Source organism: Canis lupus, chromosome 11, assembly GCF_011100685.1.
Source record: "Canis lupus familiaris isolate Mischka breed German Shepherd chromosome 11, alternate assembly UU_Cfam_GSD_1.0, whole genome shotgun sequence".
NCBI lineage: Eukaryota > Metazoa > Chordata > Mammalia > Carnivora > Canidae > Canis > Canis lupus.
In genome coordinates, this window is record NC_049232.1 from 63,855,634 (window position 1) to 63,874,828 (window position 19,195).

The following is a 19,195-nucleotide window of genomic DNA, read 5'->3' on the forward strand; positions in this document are numbered from 1 at the left end:
GACTTCATGATGCTACGAGCTGCAGCACACATCTCATGACCACAAGAGGAGACATTGCATACAAACTGAGGATGGTAGAGACAAAAGAGCAAAGGAATTAGAGTCCTTGATGGCATTGTTAAGCTGGCAACCACATCTGGATCCTCACATCTCTGGGTAGTAAGCTAATCCAACAGCAAATGGCCTTATAGGTTAAGCTATTAATATTGTTACTTGCAGCTGCTCTTATTTTAAAGATATATAAAGAAAATTTCCAAAGATGGCTAAAACTTTGAAAACTAATTTGTTCATCAGTGGACTAGCACATTCCTCAAAAGCAGAGACTGTTAGGTCTTTCAGTTTTATATTCCCAAGGACCAGGTCAGGGTCTGCCATTATGTGGATACTCACTAAATGTGTGAAGCATGAATACATATGCCCTTATAGACAAATAAATTGCAGAGTAAAGTTTGGGATGGGCATGACTAAACTTGAAAATTTAGTATTTGTTGAGAACCTAACACAAGCCAAACCAGTGGATTTCCCAAACCAGTATGGTACTGAGGATAAGATGATGTGAGCTGTCTACACTGGGTGCAGGCAGTAAGGGGTCCATTGTCTGTAAGGAATTTTAAAACAATGCCACAAACGGACTGAAAAGTTGGTCTGCTCTTTATTATCACCACGAGTCAGAAATTCTAAACAATGTCTGTGATAAAATATCCTTTCTTGAGAAAATTCTTTTGTTAGTCTAAATTCTAAACAATTGTTGTGGTTGACTATTGAGTTTTAATAATATATATGTAAGCTTTAAATTAACGGTTTTTTGTTATGTATCCTTTAATAAATATATTCTATACAGAAGTTAATTCCAAGAACTCTCAGCTATCCTGGCAGCACCCAACAGGCAGAGACCTAGCTATGGGTGTTCATGTGAGGATTATGTTTGTGACAATTTAGAACCATTCCAATTCACATCCTTAGCACTTGTGGTATTACCTATCCTTGTACTTAAATGGGTGATTCTGAATCAATATCAACAACATAGTGATTAAAATAGACGAGGGAATAAAACTGAAGTTATCGCAAACCTGACATTCTGGGTGACCAGCTGGAGAACTATTTTGCATTTAAAACTTAAAACAGGGATCCCTGGGTGGCACAGCGGTTTGGCGCCTGCCTTTGGCCCAGGGCGCGATCCTGGAGACCCGGGATCGAATCCCACGTCGGGCTCCCGGTGCATGGAGCCTGCTTCTGTCTCTGCCTCTCTCTCTCCCCTCTCTCTCTCTCTCTCTCTGTGACTATCATAAATGAATAAAAGAGAATCCTTTAAAGAAAAATAATAAAACTTAAAACAGAGTCAAAGTACAAGATGTTATGTTATTGGCTAGTAAGTGCAAATTTTAGCTCATAAATGCAATCTTGTTCTGAGTGTGAAATTTTCTGAAGTGAATTTTTTGGTGCTAATTCGGCACCAAAAATACTACTTTCAAACAGCCAGAATCAGCCCCATCAATGTACCTTAGAAAATCATCCTTTAAAATTAGTCCTTGATGTTTAGGACAAAGCATTTATGGAAAAGGTCATTAACTATATAGCAAGATGTAAGGAAATAAATATTTTGCATAAGAAAAAGTCAAATTTCAAAGAAAAATGCAGAAGCAGCAATAAAAGATGTTAGTTTTACATTGCTAGGAGAAATCTAAAGGACAAAGGATGTTTGTCTCATTTTCTCAAGAAACTGGAGACTTGTGCTACAGCAACTGATTGGATAATGTCAATATTAGTTATCATGGAGCCATTATCTCTGATTTTTACAGATTTTATAAAACATAAGATGTGTTTGATAAACTTTCTGGTGAAGTTATTTTAGTGGGAATTTTTTTTTCTTTAGTCTCATAGAGATTTTGAAATTGGTAGTATTGATTCCAAAGACACATAATCTGTGTAACAATTTTCTGGAATGTGTTGTGAAATGAAGTTTTTAATGCATCTGCCAAACTTATTCTATGTATAATATTTCCTAAAAAAAAAAATTTCCTTAACTATTTGTATAGCTATTGGTTCTTACGAAAGATAATTTTTTTAATTAAAATTAATAGGGTTGCCTTTTCTCTGCATCCTCTCCAACATTTGTGGTTTCCTGCCTTGTTAAGTTTCCCCATTCTCACTGGTGTGAGGTGGTATCTCATTGTGGTTTTGATTTGTATTTCCCTGATGGCAAGTGATGCAGAGCATTTTCTCATGTGCATGTTGGCCATGTCTATGTCTTCCTCTGTGAGATTTCTCTTCATGTCTTTTGCCCATTTCATGATTGGATTGTTTGTTTCTTTGGTGTTGAGTTTAATAAGTTCTTTATAGATCTTGGAAACTAGCCCTTTATCTGATACGTCATTTGCAAATATCTTCTCCCATTCTGTAGGTTGTCTTTTAGTTTTGTTGACTGTATCCTTTGCTGTGCAAAAGCTTCTTACCTTGATGAAGTCCCAATAGTTCATTTTTGCTTTTGTTTCTTTTGCCTTCGTGGATGTATCTTGCAAGAAGTTACTGTGGCCGAGTTCAAAAAGGGTGTTGCCTGTGTTCTCTAGGATTTTGATGGAATCTTGCCTCACATTTAGATCTTTCATCCATTTTGAGTTTATCTTTGGAGAGGATGCGGAGAAAAGGGAACCCTCCTGCACTGTTGGTGGGAATGTGAACTGGTGCAGCCACTCTGGAAAACTGTGTGGAGGTTCCTCAAAGAGTTAAAAATAGATCTGCCCTACGACCCAGCAATTGCACTGTTGGGGATTTACCCCAAAGATACAGATGCAATGAAACCCCGGGATACCTGCACCCTGATGTTTCTAGCAGCAATGTCCACAATAGCCAAACTGTGGAAGGAGCCTCGGTGTCCATCGAAAGATGAACGGATAAAGAAAATGTGGTTTATGTATACAATGGAATATTCCTCAGCCATTAGAAATGACAAATACCCACCATTTGCTTCGACGTGGATGGAACTGGAGGGTATTATGCTGAGTGAAATAAGTCAATCGGAGAAGGACAAACATTACATGGTCTCATTCATTTGGGGAATATAAATAATAGTGAAAGGGAATAGAGGGGAAGGGAGAAGAAATGGGTAGGAAATATCAGAAAGGGAGACAGAACATGGAAGACTCCTAACTCTGGGAAACGAACTAGGGGTGGTGGAAGGGGAGGAGGGCAGGGGGTGGGGTGACTGGGTGGCGGGCACTGAGGGAGGCACTTGACGGGATGAGCACTGTGTTTTATTCTGTATGTTGGCAAATTGAACACCAATAAAAAATAAATTTATTATAAAAAATAAATTAAAATTAATAAAAACAAAGACGCTTTGATCAACTATCAAAGAACATAGATTGATAAGTATGGCTATACTGTCTATCGAACATAAATAGACAAAGGAAACCAAATTTCACAAACTTATTGACATATGTGTACAAGGAACAAAAACAAACTGTATTGTTATTATGTAAATGTAAATGTAAATGTAAATGTAGGGTTTTTTTCCCTTTTCAAAATTTTTAAAAAGATTTTATTTATTCATTTGAGAGACAGAGAGCAAGAGAGAGAGAGAGATCAAGAATGAGTAGGGGGAGGGGCAGAAGGAGAGAGAGAAGCAGACTCTCCACTGAGCAGAGTCCAACACAGGGCTAGATCGCAGGATCCCCGGAGATCATGACCTGAGCCAAAGGAAGATTCTTAACCGACTGAGCATCATATATATATATATCACTGTATTTTTTTTCTTGCCACTATTATTATTCATGCATTTCATGATTATTACTGAAGATCATTTTGTTGCTCAGAGGAGGGGGGTGTTCAACATTATCTGTCTTTATGTGTCAGACGTGCTAGGCTCACCACTTTTTAGCAGCTGTGCTTTACAAATGAGAAAACCAAGACTAAGCAACATTAAGTGCACAAGGCCCTAAATTTAAGAACTCTCACGAAGATAGTCCTTCATGAGATTCAGGATTCACTGGTTCAGGATTCAGCAGATTCACTGCTATCCTTAGAGCCCACACAGCTCACCAACTCAGCCCATGCCTGAGTACAGTGTGGGGTAGAGTTAACTCTAAGCCAATAGAAGGAACGTTGTGGTCAACTCATACGTATTCATAAATTTTACTTGAATATAAGTCAACCCTCTTCTTCAGGCCTTTCACCCAGAGTCCTTTGCTTCACCCAAACAAATTTTTCCACTAAAAAATAAATATCAACTGTGAAACAGCCTATTTATGTAAGCAAAAACATTATCTAATCCTCATTTATTATGATTCATACATATACAATGTACTTGATTATACTTTTTGGTAATGTTACATTTCTAGTAAAGTTTATTAAAAACAGAACTCTTTAGGAGATGCAAAAGGAATCACTGTGAAAATCCACAATAAACCCCATACTCCCAGCCTCATTCCCCTAGTTAATGTCGTTCTTGAAGATATACACAGGAAAGGCGTATGGGGGCCCCTTCTCAGTTGTGTTATACTATATGCTGTTTCCATGGGAATACATACTCAGGAGATGAAATCATAAAGTATTCTAGAAGGTGCTAATATCTCAATGGAGCATAATAACCCGCTGAAAATATCTATATTCACATAAAATACAGCAAAGGAGAACAATGGAAATTTGGAGGAGGAGAGAAAATGAGCATCTGCTATGGCAGTACAAGTTGATACTAACACCATGCTAAGTTTAAAGCTGTGTTTAATAACTGTGAGTCACATGGAATATTAAAATGCCATTGGTTGCTATTTAATTTGGTCAGGGTCAAGTTTCTCGCTTTCGATCCCTCTCCCGCAATCCTGTAGAAGTTCAACCCAATGAATCCTTTACATAATTTTTTCTATCATTGTCATTATTCTCCATCTTCAAATTTATCTCTTAGTTTTCATCATGTAAGTACCAAGTGATTTACAAGGATCACCCCAGCTACAGTCTAGAAGGCTCTGATCACGTAGAAATTACTTTCTTTTCCATTTCGCTGTTGAGGATATTGAGAATCAGAGAGGCCAACATAGCTCGTAAGCAGGATGAAGACTCAAACCTAGGTCCCTCTGAGGCTACACCCCAATTTCTTATCAATGCCATGGTGCATGCGGCCCTGGATTCACCTATTTCAGATCTGGCAGCTTACAGACATCCTATGAAATGGAACAGTTTCTTGCAGGTATGACAAGGATCTTAGTTCAGCTTCAAGCTATCCCAGTCCAGTCAATAAGTCAGGACAAAGGTATGTTCAGAGTTTTCTCTACAAGTCAGATGTCATGAATATATTGACTAAAAGATTGTAGGTTCAGGGTATACATATCTAAAGGGAAAGCACAAGAGCAAGGGAAATGCTACAGTGAAGGTATCTCAGAGTGTTTCCTGCTGGACCCCACGAACTCCTGTCAAAGCCCTACAGAGAGAGAGAGCTGAAGGAGCTCTTCTCCTGAGGGGCTCTGAAACAGAGGTGTCAGCTAGTACAAAATGTAAAGTAGAGGGGGAGAGAGCACACCAGCCTAGCCCCCCATGGAGAACCATATGGTTGGTGGAGGGGAGATAGGGTCGATTATCTGAAATAACAAAATAGACTCAAAAAAAGTGTAATGGCTCAAGCTTAGAAGTGTTTCTTATTTGCTTGCTTTTGGTTTTATGTTTTTGGGGTGTGTGCACATGGCGTGAGTACGTGCTGACTCAGAAATAGCCCACGGTTGGCAGCCCAGACTGGCGGAATGATTCTGGTCCCAAGTCATTTGAAGATCTAGGCTCTTTCACCTTCAACACATAGTTTCCAACATCATCTCAGGCGTTAGTTAACATCTAGGAAGGGAAGTGCAGAGAGGATCCCCCATGAGAAGTTCAAAGAATCAGGCCTGAAAGTGACACCCCTCACTTTTCACACCCACTAGTTTGAGAGGGGTCATATGATCAAATCTCACTGTAAGGGAGCCTGGGAAGTGTAGTCTTGCTGGGTGCTCACAGAGGAAAGAATCTGGCTGGTGACCACCCAGCAGACTCCAGGGAATGCATCCCCACTGGCAAGGGCAGTTTTAGGAACTCCAGGTAACAATTCTCAAAGAAGATTCCAGTCCTTGCAGTGGGAAAGCAACCCCTTGCAGCTTCCCAGTCAGCAGGAAAGGCCAGAGTTTAATGGAAATCTACCGCTAAGAGCCAGAGGAAGATGGCTGTTGTCCTGAGGTAACAGATACCTTCTGAGGGCCCACAGGAAAGGGGCCAGGGTACTACTGCAAGAGTCAAAGACACCAAAATTAGCTTATCTGCTAGTTTTTTAATATCCAGACAGTAAAAGAAGGACTAAAAAAAGAAATGAATGTTATTAATAATCATTCAACTTGGAGTTTAAAATTATTAACATTTTGGCGTATAGCCTGCCAAATGCTCGCTCGTTCTCTCACTCGCTCACTGTCTATCTACATTGTTTTTGTGTATACATGTGTGGTATGACACATATAGATATGTATATGTGTATAGATATGTGTGTGCTCTTTTTAATGATACATATTTGTTTTCTGCTTTTTTCCCCTTAACCATTAAAGACTCTTGCTCTTACGTTAAGTAGATGATTGTATATGATCAAGTCAATTCTTCATAAACGAAATCTTAGTCTTTTTCTTCTTTAGAGTTATCTATATTCTTTTTGCTTATAAAAAATTTGCAGTGAAAATCCTTGTTCACATGTCTTGAATCGCTCCTCAAATCATGTACATGGGAAAAATTCCCAGACAAAACAACTGATGGATCACACATCATTCATACCTGCAAGCTCAGGTACATGACCCTCAGAGCATACACATTTAAAAATTTGAAATGCATTCTCAAACTTCTCTCAAGAAAATTATACTCATTTACCTTAGCAGTATACGAATGCTTGATCCCTATAGTTACAAAAACTAGGTATTTTTATAATTTTTAACATTTGTCAAAAAACCAAAGATGAAACTCCCATTTTTATTTTAATTTGCATTTGTTTGATTATTAGTGTAGCATGACATCTATTCAAATGTTTATTGGCCATCTTGTATTTACTGTATTTGAACATCTGGCAGCTCAGTGTCCCCTTCAATGCTAGTTCCTTTCAGAAAATTTTTACTATGCTAATGTTTATTTTAGATGAATTTTAAGATAATTTAATAAAAAATTGTTTTTACCAAGATTCTGTTAAACATACAGGCTTGTTCAGTGAATAATGGCATTACTAGAGGATCCCCATAAGAACCAAGTGTAACTTTTAATTTATTCTCCCCTTTTCATGATATTTGATGGACTTTTATAGTTTTTCATATAAGCTCTGAATCCTTAATTTTTCAGCTTATTCTTAAATATTTTATGTCTTAAGCTGTATTTTATACCAGAATGTTCACCATTGTATTTCCTATCTGCCCCTTCTTGTTATATGAGTTTTATAAGTTCATTTTTTAACCAGCTACATTACTGGTTTCTCTTTTTACATATGTTTCTAGGCTGACTTCTTGGGTTTTTTTATGAAATAAGAAATTTTACTTTTTTCTGAGTTTTTCTCTTACTTTATTTTCTAACTACTTGCATGGCTTATTTTTCCAAAACAGTGTGAAATAATAGTGCCGATAACAGACATGTTTGTCTTGTGTCTGACTTTAAAGGAAATGGCATTGTGTGTGAATGTATGTCCATATGTGTGTGTGAATATGTATGTATACGTATGTTTATATGAAGGAAATAGCACCTTAATTCTGTTCCTCCTAGACTTTTTTTTTCCCTCCTAGACTTTTAACAAGGAACAATGGATAAGTTATTAAATGCCTTTTTTTGTTAAGTAGGCTCCATGCCCAGCATGGAGCCCAATGTGGAACTTGAACTCACAACCCCAAAATCAAAACCAATCAAGAGTTGCATGCTTAACCAACTGAGCCACCCAGGAACCCCTACTAAATGCCTTTTTAAAAAAAGATTTAGTATTTATTTGACAGAGAGAGAGCATGTGTGTGCATGAGTGGGGGAACGGCAGAGGAAAAGGGGGACAAGCAGACTCCCTACTGAGCAGAGAGCCCAAAAAAGGGCTGGATCCCAGGGCCCTGAGACCATGACCTGAGTCAAAATCAAGAGTCAGAGGCTTTAACCAACCAAGCTACCCAGGTGCCCCTTAAATGCTGTTTAAATATCCATCAAGAAAGTAATTCTTACAGCTAGATTTTACATTTGTCAGGGAGTTTCTGAGCAAAAATGGGGGAATAATTTTAGTTATACTGTATTCATTGCCTATAACATGGAAGGACAAATCTTTAATTCTGTAAAGCTGCATCTCCAATAATCTCAAATTTAGCCAGTTATCATAGAACAACCTCAGTGTACTCTTTAAAAAATAAATGATGATGCAAAGAGAGCAAAATAATTGTTATGAAACTGAACAAAGATCAAGTAATTATGCGGAAAATCTGGAACTTCATTGGTCTTGGGGATTACAACGTGAAACTAATGATTTCTATGGGCAGAACAGAAAGGGTATTTGGTTGCTTTTTGCTTGCAAGGAAAGCCAACGGTTGCTTTTTAAAATAGACTTTTTTTTTAATTGATAGGGTCCTTCAGGGCGATGAAGGAGTTGATCTTTAACGTCCCTTTCAGATCTGCTAAGCCAAAATGAGGGACCACTAAGTAAGGCCACTAACAGCAACATGGCAAAGCACGTCAGAGATTTAAGAGGAAGGGGTGGGGGCTAGTTTTGTTTTGAGCTCGTTGACCTGTAAAGACTCTCTTAGCCAGCAGGGAAGGAAGGCAGAGTGTATTTTCTCTAGGAATCCTTCCCGTATATCATCTTCCACTTCCATTCCTAATAAAACTGGACTCTTCTCTGCATCTAAGCCTACACTATTTAGTCTGCTTCTCTTTGGCACTTTCTCTTCTAATTATTTATGTACATATCTTTTCCCAACTAGAAAATAAGACCATGGAAAGCAAAATTCATGTGCTTCTCTTACTCCCACCCACACCCTAGGGCACCCAACACTGGACCCTATGTACAGCAGATGCTGTGTAGTAAACACTCATTGAATGAATAAATAAGCTATAAGCACAAGCTTAACTTAGATCCCTTAACAGAATGACTACTGATAATAAGAAGAATGGTAACAATAGCTAATTTTTTATGAAGTGCCTAGTATGTGCCAAGATTTTAATATGAATTATCCCTTTAATCCTTATAATGGTCTTGGCAGGTAGATATCATTATCCCCACTCAAGAGATGAAGAAACAAGGCTCAGAGATGTCACCTAACTTGCCAAGGCTTACATGAAAGAGACTGGAAGGCCTTTCTGACATAACAACTATGTTCTTTCCAGCTTACAGAGTTGTCAGATGTCAATAGGAATTTCAACTTATGACATGAGCTGTTTGGTGTTCCTTTTCTGCAGAGATTCCTTTGAAGAATTCTAGAAGGAAAAAATATGTTCAAATGTGGGTGGGATTTCCAATGAATTTTGAAATTGGAGAAAATGTATTGCCAAGCACTAAACAAACATTGAATCTGTTTTATGAGTTAATGGATTAAGTTGGATTTCAGTGGCATTCCTGTATTGTACACAGCATACACATGCTCATGCCTTTCTTCAAAGCTTCAGAGCAGTTGGTGTTGATCACAGACACTGCCAACTAGCTAGGCTGTTTCAGAAGAATGCTACACACAGAGTTCGTATCTCAGACTGTCGCTTTTTCCAAAAAAGTTTGTAAAAGCATTTTGAAGCCCAAACGGCCCTCCTGAAAACAGAAGAAATGGGCTCCCTAAAATTTCTTTTCTCAGTTTAAAATATAAAGTATTTGGAGGCAGGAACTCTGTCTTCTTTCTATACAGAGAATCAGCTGCTGCGTAATAGTTGCTCAATAATCATTTATTAAAAGAATGGAGCAAAATTTAGCACTATGGAGTTTAAATCAGGTACCAGCAAATCTGGTTTTCTGTAAACAATTTGAAAAGTCCTGAAAGGGAAGCTTCAAAATGAGAGGTGTGAGCAAAAACAGAGGAAAATAAACAAAATCCTTGGACGCCAGCTGACAAAGGGCCTTATGTATCATGTACAGAGTAAAATAAAAAAAAAATTCACTAGAATAAGCACATTGAAATACTAGACAACCAGCTTTAAATTTTGATAAGAGGATAGAAAACTGTTTTCAATTGGCATAATATTGATAAGTTGTTAATTCAATTTCTGGAGCTTCATGCTGAAAAGAGTCAGGGACCGGACACAGGCTAGGAGAGGAAAGAGTGTCGTGATCCACACTCCTAATGCCTGGTAGTCCTCGTCTTACTGGGCACAGTGCTGGTGCTCAGGCGTGCATGGATTGAATACCCTTGGTTTCAAAAGAAAAAAGAAAGGTTATGCTTTTACGAGAGTTTGGTCTGCCGGTCATTTATTCAGCTATAGGACTTAGTAAAGAAGCCATTCATTTCTCTTATAAAATATATTTGAGTAGCTGAATTGGTAAGGATCACTTTTCCTTGATTGAAAACTATTATGGCCTTGGCCTACCATACATTCTGCTTCTTTTATTAGCCATGTAAGAAGGCAAAGAGGAGGACTGTAGAACCTTCCATCTGGCCCCTGCCCCGGCCAATACACATGCACAGCCCCGCCTGTGCACACGGGGGGAAGTGGGACAAGCGAACTCACCAGAGCTGAATGTGAGCATGAGGAAGCCAGACCATGGAGGACTCTGAGGCACGACTGCAAGGACTCCCAGTGCCAAACCACAAATAGTTGACGAAAAAGAACATTGGTCCTTTGGTCCTCTGGTTTTCACACGCTGAGGAGCACTGGGAGTTGGAAGTTTCCCTAGAGGAGAAAGGAAACCCAAACTGCTGGCTAATAGCAGTTGAACTCAGTGAAAGAAGATATTTGATTTTCACCGAGCTATTTGCATGTCTTGAAATTTTGCGCAGATTTTAAGTTTGAAAACAACGGTAGATGCTTAATGATGATTTTTCATTTAGAAACAGTATTGGCTACAATCTGTGTTAACCGTCTTTCTTGCAGTCCTGCAAAGCAACAAGGAACATCTCTTTTAAATCTGTTCAGCTGTTTTGGTAAGTCTTTTTTTTTTTTTTTTTTCTTCTGGTGGCAAAATCTTTAAGTGGTATGCAAAATAGTAAAAAATGAATGAATTACGTCATGCCTATACCTATAAGATGACTGTTTTTATGATGAGTTTAAGAAAGTGTGCCCATTGTTCTAGGAAATGGAAGACTAGGAAAGTCCAGAATTGTAATTTTAAAAAATACACATTTGTGTTTCTTCATCTTAGCCAACAGCAGTGTCTCATTTCTTTTTTTTTTTAATGTTCAAACATAGTTTTATTGTTTCTGTATAAAAAAGAAAACAAAATATAGGCATTGTAAAAAAAATCAAACAACCCTGAAAAATATATCAAGAAATGTTCACTGAAGTCCCACCTTCCTCACTCTTAATTCTTTTTTTTTTAAAGATTTTACTTATTTATTCATGAAAGACAGAGAGAGAGGCAGAGCAGTGTCTCATTTCTTCACAATATCTGAGTCTGCATGATTTTCAGCATTACTATATCTGAGCTTTCAATTAGAAAGTGCTTGGAGTCTGTTCTGAAAATGGGATATGAAGTAAACAAACAAACAAACAAACAAATAAGCATTGCTTAGATCAAACTCCAAATCCAGAGCTCTTCCACCACATGATGGTTTATTCTGCTGGACTATTTTGAATAATCTTGAAAAGAAATATGAACATTTTATTAATGAAGGATCTCAAGGAATGAACAACTATTCCAGCTGTATAAGTCTTAAGATATTGATGATCTTCTTTAGAAGCCATTCCAGGGATATACTGATGCATGGTGCTGGATGTACTGGCCACCAGCAAGGACCCAACAGTGTGTGCTCCTTGGTTCTCTTCAGTCCAGGCTTGCCAGGAGTCCCCATCACACACATACCATCCCCACTCTTCCCCCAAGCATGATATCATGAATCATGATAGTAAATTTTCTACTTAAATCTATTCTACCAACTATTGTATAACTTTGGAGGCCTTGACCCTGATAACATATTATCCAACCGACTCGCTGCTCTTATTCAATTTCAATGGATATTTTAATGGAAGAGAGTGGCTGCGAACATTTTATGAGTAGCTCTACTTGCTGTCCTTCAAATATATCTTTGATCACCAATTCTGTCTCTTGGTTTATGTCTAACCTTCCACAGAGATGGTTTCCTCTTGTGTCCAACTTATTTAAGGACCAGCTTACTTTCCCGTCATGTTTTCCATGCTCATCACTGCTAACAGTGATCTTTCATTTGAGTTTCTGTATCATTTATGTGTGCTTCCTCTCCCTTTTTTCTTATCAAATAAAATAGTTTTTATTTATTTTTATTTTTTTAAAGATTTTATCTATTTATTCCTGAGAGACACAGAGAAAGAGTCAGAGACACAGACAGGGAGAAGAAGGCCCTGCAAGGAGCCCAATGCGGGACTCAATCCCAGGACCCCCAGACCTGATCCAGGGATCAGCCCTGAGCTGAAGGCAGATGCCCAACCCTTGAGCCATTCAGGGGCCCCAAATAAAATAGTTCTTAGCTGAATATCTTAACTTCCCTAAAAGAAGGCTAGTTCTTCCAAAGTAGGATCTCTTCTCTAATTCGTTAGGTGCCAAGAACCTAAGAAAAGCTCAATAAATTATTTTTTAACTATGAATAAGTGAAAAGATAGAATTTTAAAATATACTGCTAATAGATGTTATCAGATTAATATATTATCAGATTATGTACTGCTCCTAGGACCAACAGTCAAGTTTTGAATTTTTACGACAATGAATCATGGTTACCAATCTTTGAAACACACAGTATCCTCCCACTGCTTGATTTTACAGCAACATACCTCCCTAATCTGGAAAATGATTCATGGCATGATTTTTGAAGAAAAAAAGTAAAATTAAGTTTCTATTAAAATATTTCTTTGGATAAGTGTTATGAAGGAGGTTTCATTTCAGGGTTATAAATCATGGTTAAGTAAAACAATGCTTACAGGCACGAACATACTCATCAGGGCTATATTAGTTTCCTGGCTGCCATAGCAAAGTACCACAACTGAGTGGCTGAAAACAACAAACATTTATCCTCTCACAGTTCTGGAGACTGGAAGTCTGAAATCAAAGTGTTGGTAGGGTGTACTTCTCACACCATCACACTGGGCATTGATCAAGTCTCATAACCAGACGGCAACACAGTTGATAAAATCTTAGCTTCCCAACTTTTGGACAATGCTTTCTACTGCCTCAATATGTATGAAATGTTGCCCTATTTCATATGGATGAGCCTCTTCCTCTTCAACAATCCCTACTCCAAATGTTCCTACTTCCTTCTCATGGAAGAGCCATTTTCTTCTCATTATATCATGTTCTCTTTGATCTTAGCAAGGCACAGAAGGCTGTGTGCCCACAGAGAAACTGAAAAAGAGTGTATTCTTTGGAGCTGGAATCCAGTGAATTATTGACAAAGCCATCATATTTTAAAAATCTCTTTCATTTCAACTTAATATTAGGATCAGCAAAAGGGACTGAAGCTTGGTTTTGACATTAAGAAATCCAATCCTTGTTTAGGAGGCAGATGCATGAATTTATCATTTATAATATATGGCAGGTTCTAATGAGCATTACAATTCGAAAACTGTCTTTGACCTAAGAAATGCAGCACTCAGCGAAGTTTACATGTAATTCTCTCTCATCATTTCTCTTTGAAGAAAATGAGTAATTAATTCAAAATACTTTTTATAGAGATTAATACTCATCAGCTTTGTTACAGGGTTGGTATTTTCACTGGAAAGGACACATAACCTCCATACGGAAGCATGCACACAGGCACATAAGCAAATATTAAAAGACCAAGTCCTTGAGTTTTGTCCATAATAGCATGGTTGATTTACCAAGGGAAGGAGGAAAAAAGACAGGGAAGGAGGAAGAAGGAGAGGAAAGGAAAAGTGAAAGGAGAAAAAGGTGGGGTATAGAGGGAGGGAAATCTTTTCTGAAAACAAGAATGGAAAAAAGATGACTTATGAAGCAAAGAGCAGAATGCATCCAATGCATTCCAGTCTGTGTGATCTCTGAATGAAGCTCTTGAGTTTCAAAGTCCTTATTTGTAAAATGATGGCTTTGCTACCCCCTTGGCTCATGCAGATTTAAATGGCAGGTTGCTGGTACAATGCAAACTCTCAGCTACTGGTATAACGAGTTGTTACTCACATTAATTGAACACCTACTTGAAGGGAGCTGCCTGTCATGATTCAGTGTCTCTAGCATTAGCAGATTCAGTTATTTCAACAAAAATCCGGTCACAGTAACTCCCTGATGTTGCAGACACACACATAAAAAATGATCAGTGGTTGAAATTCTTATTTTTTGACTAACTCTCTCAGTGCCATTGATACATTTCCTTTTCGTCGCACCTCTAGACACTCACATTTTCTAAAATTAACTCATATGGCTCAAATCACAAATTAAATTCCAGTAAAAATGAAAGTTTCAATAAGTCAACCCACCAAATCTTGTACTTCAAGGGTGATTTCATACATCGAGAGAAAGTTAAAGATTTTGTCTTGAAGAAAGCTCTACGTATCAGAGAGATCTTCTGAAAAGTGAATACTCTGTGGCTAAAATAGGTCCCGAGTTGACTTTTAAAAAGATACCTAATTATCACAGTAATCTGGAGATGATTCAGGCTTATGCTTAGGGATGTCATTGAAAAGGTGCTACTTCTGAAAACTTCTATATTTACGATGCTGCACCAAAAATGCAAAGCTTTATCCTGACTATTAAGCGACAGTCCCTTTTTGTAGATGTTCCCTTGTCCTTGCTGCAGGAAGAAATTTTAATAGTTCTTCTCCTCAAACAGATTTTCCCCATGTGTTCTCCCTTGCTGCCATGCTAAGAATTTTATGAGAAAGCTGAATAAATATTCCAAAGCATGATAATATTTTCTTATATACCAGACTTTCGGGGTTTTTTAAATTATATTTGGTTATTTACTATAAGCAGAGCTCTGTACTAATAACTAGTTACTTGGATTCAGGTGAATTTAGCATATATTTTCTCATTTAATCATCCTAGCACCTCTGTGCATGGGAGATTCTTAAAATCACTGAATGAGAAAAGACACTACGACTTAGAAAACTCAAGTAACTCAAGTAAGTAATGGAATAAGTTCCACATTCTTATAATAATGGAACCAAGACTCAAGCCCAAGCAGTCAAAAGGCAGATGTCAAGCTCTTCATCACCCCTACTCTATGCGGTCACCTGGCTGGCCATGACATATTAAGTGGAAAATCCAAGTTTCAAGATATACAGCATATACAGAATAATCTTTGGCGTGATATAGTTCCTTGGTTTATGTGGATAGACATAAAATATGATATTTATATAATATATGTATATATAGGCATGTGTACTTTTATATAATATAAATATTAAAAATAATGAGAGTTATGTAGTACTTTTTATAGTACACACTTCCTATATGCCAGATGTTTCACATACATTATCTCATTTGCTTCTCAAAATAATCCATTAATATGGATACCATTATCTCCTCCATTTTATAGCTGAAGAGAAGCTCAGAAAAGTGAAGAAATTGAACCAAGGTCATAGAGCTAGCAAGTGGTTAGGAGTCAACCATATAATGATACTCACACATACATATACACACAGTTGTATATGCACATACATACACATATGCAGGTATATGCATATGTATACACATACATATACATTTTTTAAAAGATTTATTTGTTTGAGAGAGAGAGCACTTGCATGTGGTGGGGGGCAGAGGGAGAGGGAGAGAGATGGTCTGGAGCAGACTCCCTGCTGAGCAGGAAGCCTGATGCAGGGCTCTATCTCACAACCCTGAGGTCATGACTTGAGCCAAATTCAAGATTGAATGCTTAACTGACTGCGCCACCCAGGCACCCCACACACATGTACTTTTTTTTTTTTTTTTTTTTAATTAAAAAGGACCTTCAACTAACACGGCTTGAAATATCCTTTCCCATTACAAAATGAACTTTAAGAAATTGAGTCCTAGTATGTGATCTCTACTGGCCAAGGTCATCCTTTCCTGAGTCACTTAGGAATGGGCACTGTCCTGAAATGCCTCATGAGTCTCTTTTGTCTTTTCTTCCATGGTTTCACTGGTTAACCAGATTCCCTTCAGACTGGCACATTCATTTTTCAATGGCGGTGATATCTTCAATTAGATCACTATAAGGTCTTGTGGACCGAGAGACATTTTATTTCTTTCTGGTGAACACCCCTCTATTCCAGAGGTCAGCAAATTACAGCTTTGTTAGTTTGTTTTGTACGGTTCATGATGTAAGAATGGTTTTTGCTTTTTAAAAATGATTAAAAAGTTAAGAGAGCAATATTTCATGACATACGAAAATTATATGAAATTCAAATTTCAATGTTCATAAATAAATGATCACTGGAACACAGCCATGCCTATTCATTTGTGCATTGTCGAAGGCTGCTTTTGTACTGCAATGGCAGAGCTGAGTAGCAGCAACAGAGACCATATGGCTTGCAAAGTCTAAAATATTTACTATCTGGCCCCTTCACAGAAAATGCTTGCCAACCCCTACTCTACTCTAATGCATTGTGTGTTTATTTAAAGTTCAACTTTCTGGGAGCTTCTATTCTTTCCAAATTCATTCGGGGCACCTCACTATTGCCCCATGTCCTCCTTTGATCCCTCAAGGACAAGCCACTTTCCAACAATCCTTTTCTAAATATGGCCAGAGTCAATTGTTTCCTCATTACACAGGAATGTTGCTACAGTTCTTAATGGTCCTAGAAAACCTGGGTATAGTACAGTGGGTGATCGATGGAGAGTCTAGTTACAGTCCTTCTCTTCTCTGGGCCTCTATTTCCCCGTCCGTAAAATGAGTGCCTTGGATGAGATGGCTGAGCACTTAGGTACTTAGAGATAGATGTGGATCCAAGAGCAATACCCCATCTATTTAATTAACATGTATTGATTATCTACCGTGTGCAAGACTCTGCTGCTACCCAGTCTGTGATTCTCTCCCACCACTTCCATCAATGGTTCCTCATTCCCAAGTATTGGCTCCACTTGCATGATAGTGGATACATATCATAGTGTATGATAATGCTTTGAATGATTTCATCTACTAAGGAAATAAAACCTAATATGTAAAAATTTATCTTCCTCTTACCAACATCATACAGAAAACTCAGAGCCTCAAATTCCCCCTCCTAATTATGGGAAAACTCACAATTCTGAGCAGTCATTTTGAAGTTTGTAGAGGACCTGTAGGTCAGCCCTTAGGGGTTTAGAAACCACAGACCAAGGACCGCTGTTGTTCTGGCCTTGCATCACTAAATGCTGACCTCATAATGCCCCATCAGAACCAAAAAGCTAGCAAGATGTGTTGCTCAGCTAGGTCAGCAAAAATGAATACATTCTCTCCCTTTCTTCCTCTTTCTAATTTAGAGAGAATAATCACAGCCTTGAACCCTTGTCCCGTGTCCTGAGCAGAATTAAACAAGTTCCATGCTCATTAAGTTCTTTGTGTTCTGAAGGAAACAGGGGGAAACTGTTTGTGATGAGAGATAAACTGCCCTTTGGAATCTGAATTACTGTTTCCAGGCTGCAAGAATGGAGATGAAAAAGGCTCAGAACAGCAGGGCACACATGACCAAAATGAAGGAACCAAGAACTAGGCTCGATTGCTGAGAAGACATAAAGGACAGAGAGGTGGTATAAGATTACTCAGTCCCATGTCACTCATGCCAGGGCTGATGCATGCTACTTAGAAGTCTAGATTTTCTTTCTAGAAGACAAAGGTGGAATTCAATGAAAGTGGAGTCTGAGAAGTTGAATTGCTTTAGTGTGGCAAACTATGAGAAGTGGCAATGACACAATGTGACAAAGCTGCAGTACATGGCAGTGACCAAACATGAGCTTCCCTCTTCCCTGAGCCTCCTGACAGATCCCATGAGCCCTTCACCTCTACAAGTGTCACTTTCTTTGGTCTCAACTCTCTCCCAGAAAACTGCAGCCTCTTCCACTTATGGACACCATGGTCCCCAGAGATTCACAGTGAACTTTCATGAAAGAATAAACTACACTCATCATCTCTACTTATTGACGGACATCTCATTCACTCTTCAATTTGACTGAATTTTTTTATTCCCCTACTGCATCCAGCAATGCACTCACAGGGGCTTCCATGTGCAATGCCTGCCAAACACACAGGCACATTTCAGAATTGCTTTTCCTTGACACTGCTGTCAGTTCTTTCTAGAAACTACTTTAATCATGGGTTTTGGTGATACCATTTTCCCAGGTTTTTTTCCCTTTCCCCTTGAGTAATTCCTTGGGCTGTTTCCAAATTTTTCTTCCTCTGCTCATTCCTTAGGCTTGGTGGACACTAGAGTCCAGAGGAGAAGACTCTTCTCTATGCTTTCTTCACTGATGATATCTCATTTCCTTGATGGCTTCAGCTATTATCCAAACTACATGCCTAGGAGAGACTATTTCCTTGCCCCATCAGCCTCTGGAGATTGCTTGCATTCCTTGGCTCTTGGCCCCTTCCTCCAACTTCAAGGCCAGCAGTCCATCATCTTTAAATCTCTCTCTTCCCTCTCTGTGATCTCCACACTTGTCATCATATATCCTCTAACTCTGACACTCCTGTGTCCCTCTTACAAAGAAACTTGTGATTACACTGGGCATACCTAGAGAAACCAGGATAATCTCCCTGTCTTAAGGTTTTTAATTGAATCACGTCTTCAAAGTCCCCTCTGCCATGTAAGGTAAAATTTACAGGTTTGGGGGATTAGGACATGAACATGCCCTAGGGAAGAGGGAAGTACATTATTCTATCTACCACACTATCTATGCTTGCTTTTTCAACAATGACACACTCTTTGCCAAGTTGTCCAAACTAGCAACCTACAGTCCTCTTTGAAGTTTTGTTCACCGCCCCCCCACATCTAAGCCACCACCAAATTCTACAAACTCCACCTGCTAAATCTCCCTCCATTATTCCTCAGCACACCTACTTCCTCTGCACCGTCTGAACCTTTTCTGCTTGAGTCTACATAATATCAATTCCAATACTAAGTCCTGAGATAAAAATATATAAATCTTGGGACATGTTTGGGAAATTTT

The 19,195-nt window shown here is 38.4% G+C and overlaps 1 long non-coding RNA gene across 8 annotated transcripts in view; it reads right to left on the reverse strand.

The window, feature by feature from the left end:
- Nucleotides 1-17,409, reverse strand: part of LOC102152238 — a 131,903-nt gene extending 114,494 nt beyond the window's left edge. For all 8 annotated transcript variants that reach the window (XR_005367116.1, XR_005367114.1, XR_005367111.1 and 5 more), the window contains exon 1: nucleotides 17,295-17,409. This is a non-coding gene — a long non-coding RNA (uncharacterized LOC102152238). The remainder of the gene's footprint in view (nucleotides 1-17,294) is intronic.
- Nucleotides 17,410-19,195: the final 1,786 nt, after the last annotated feature.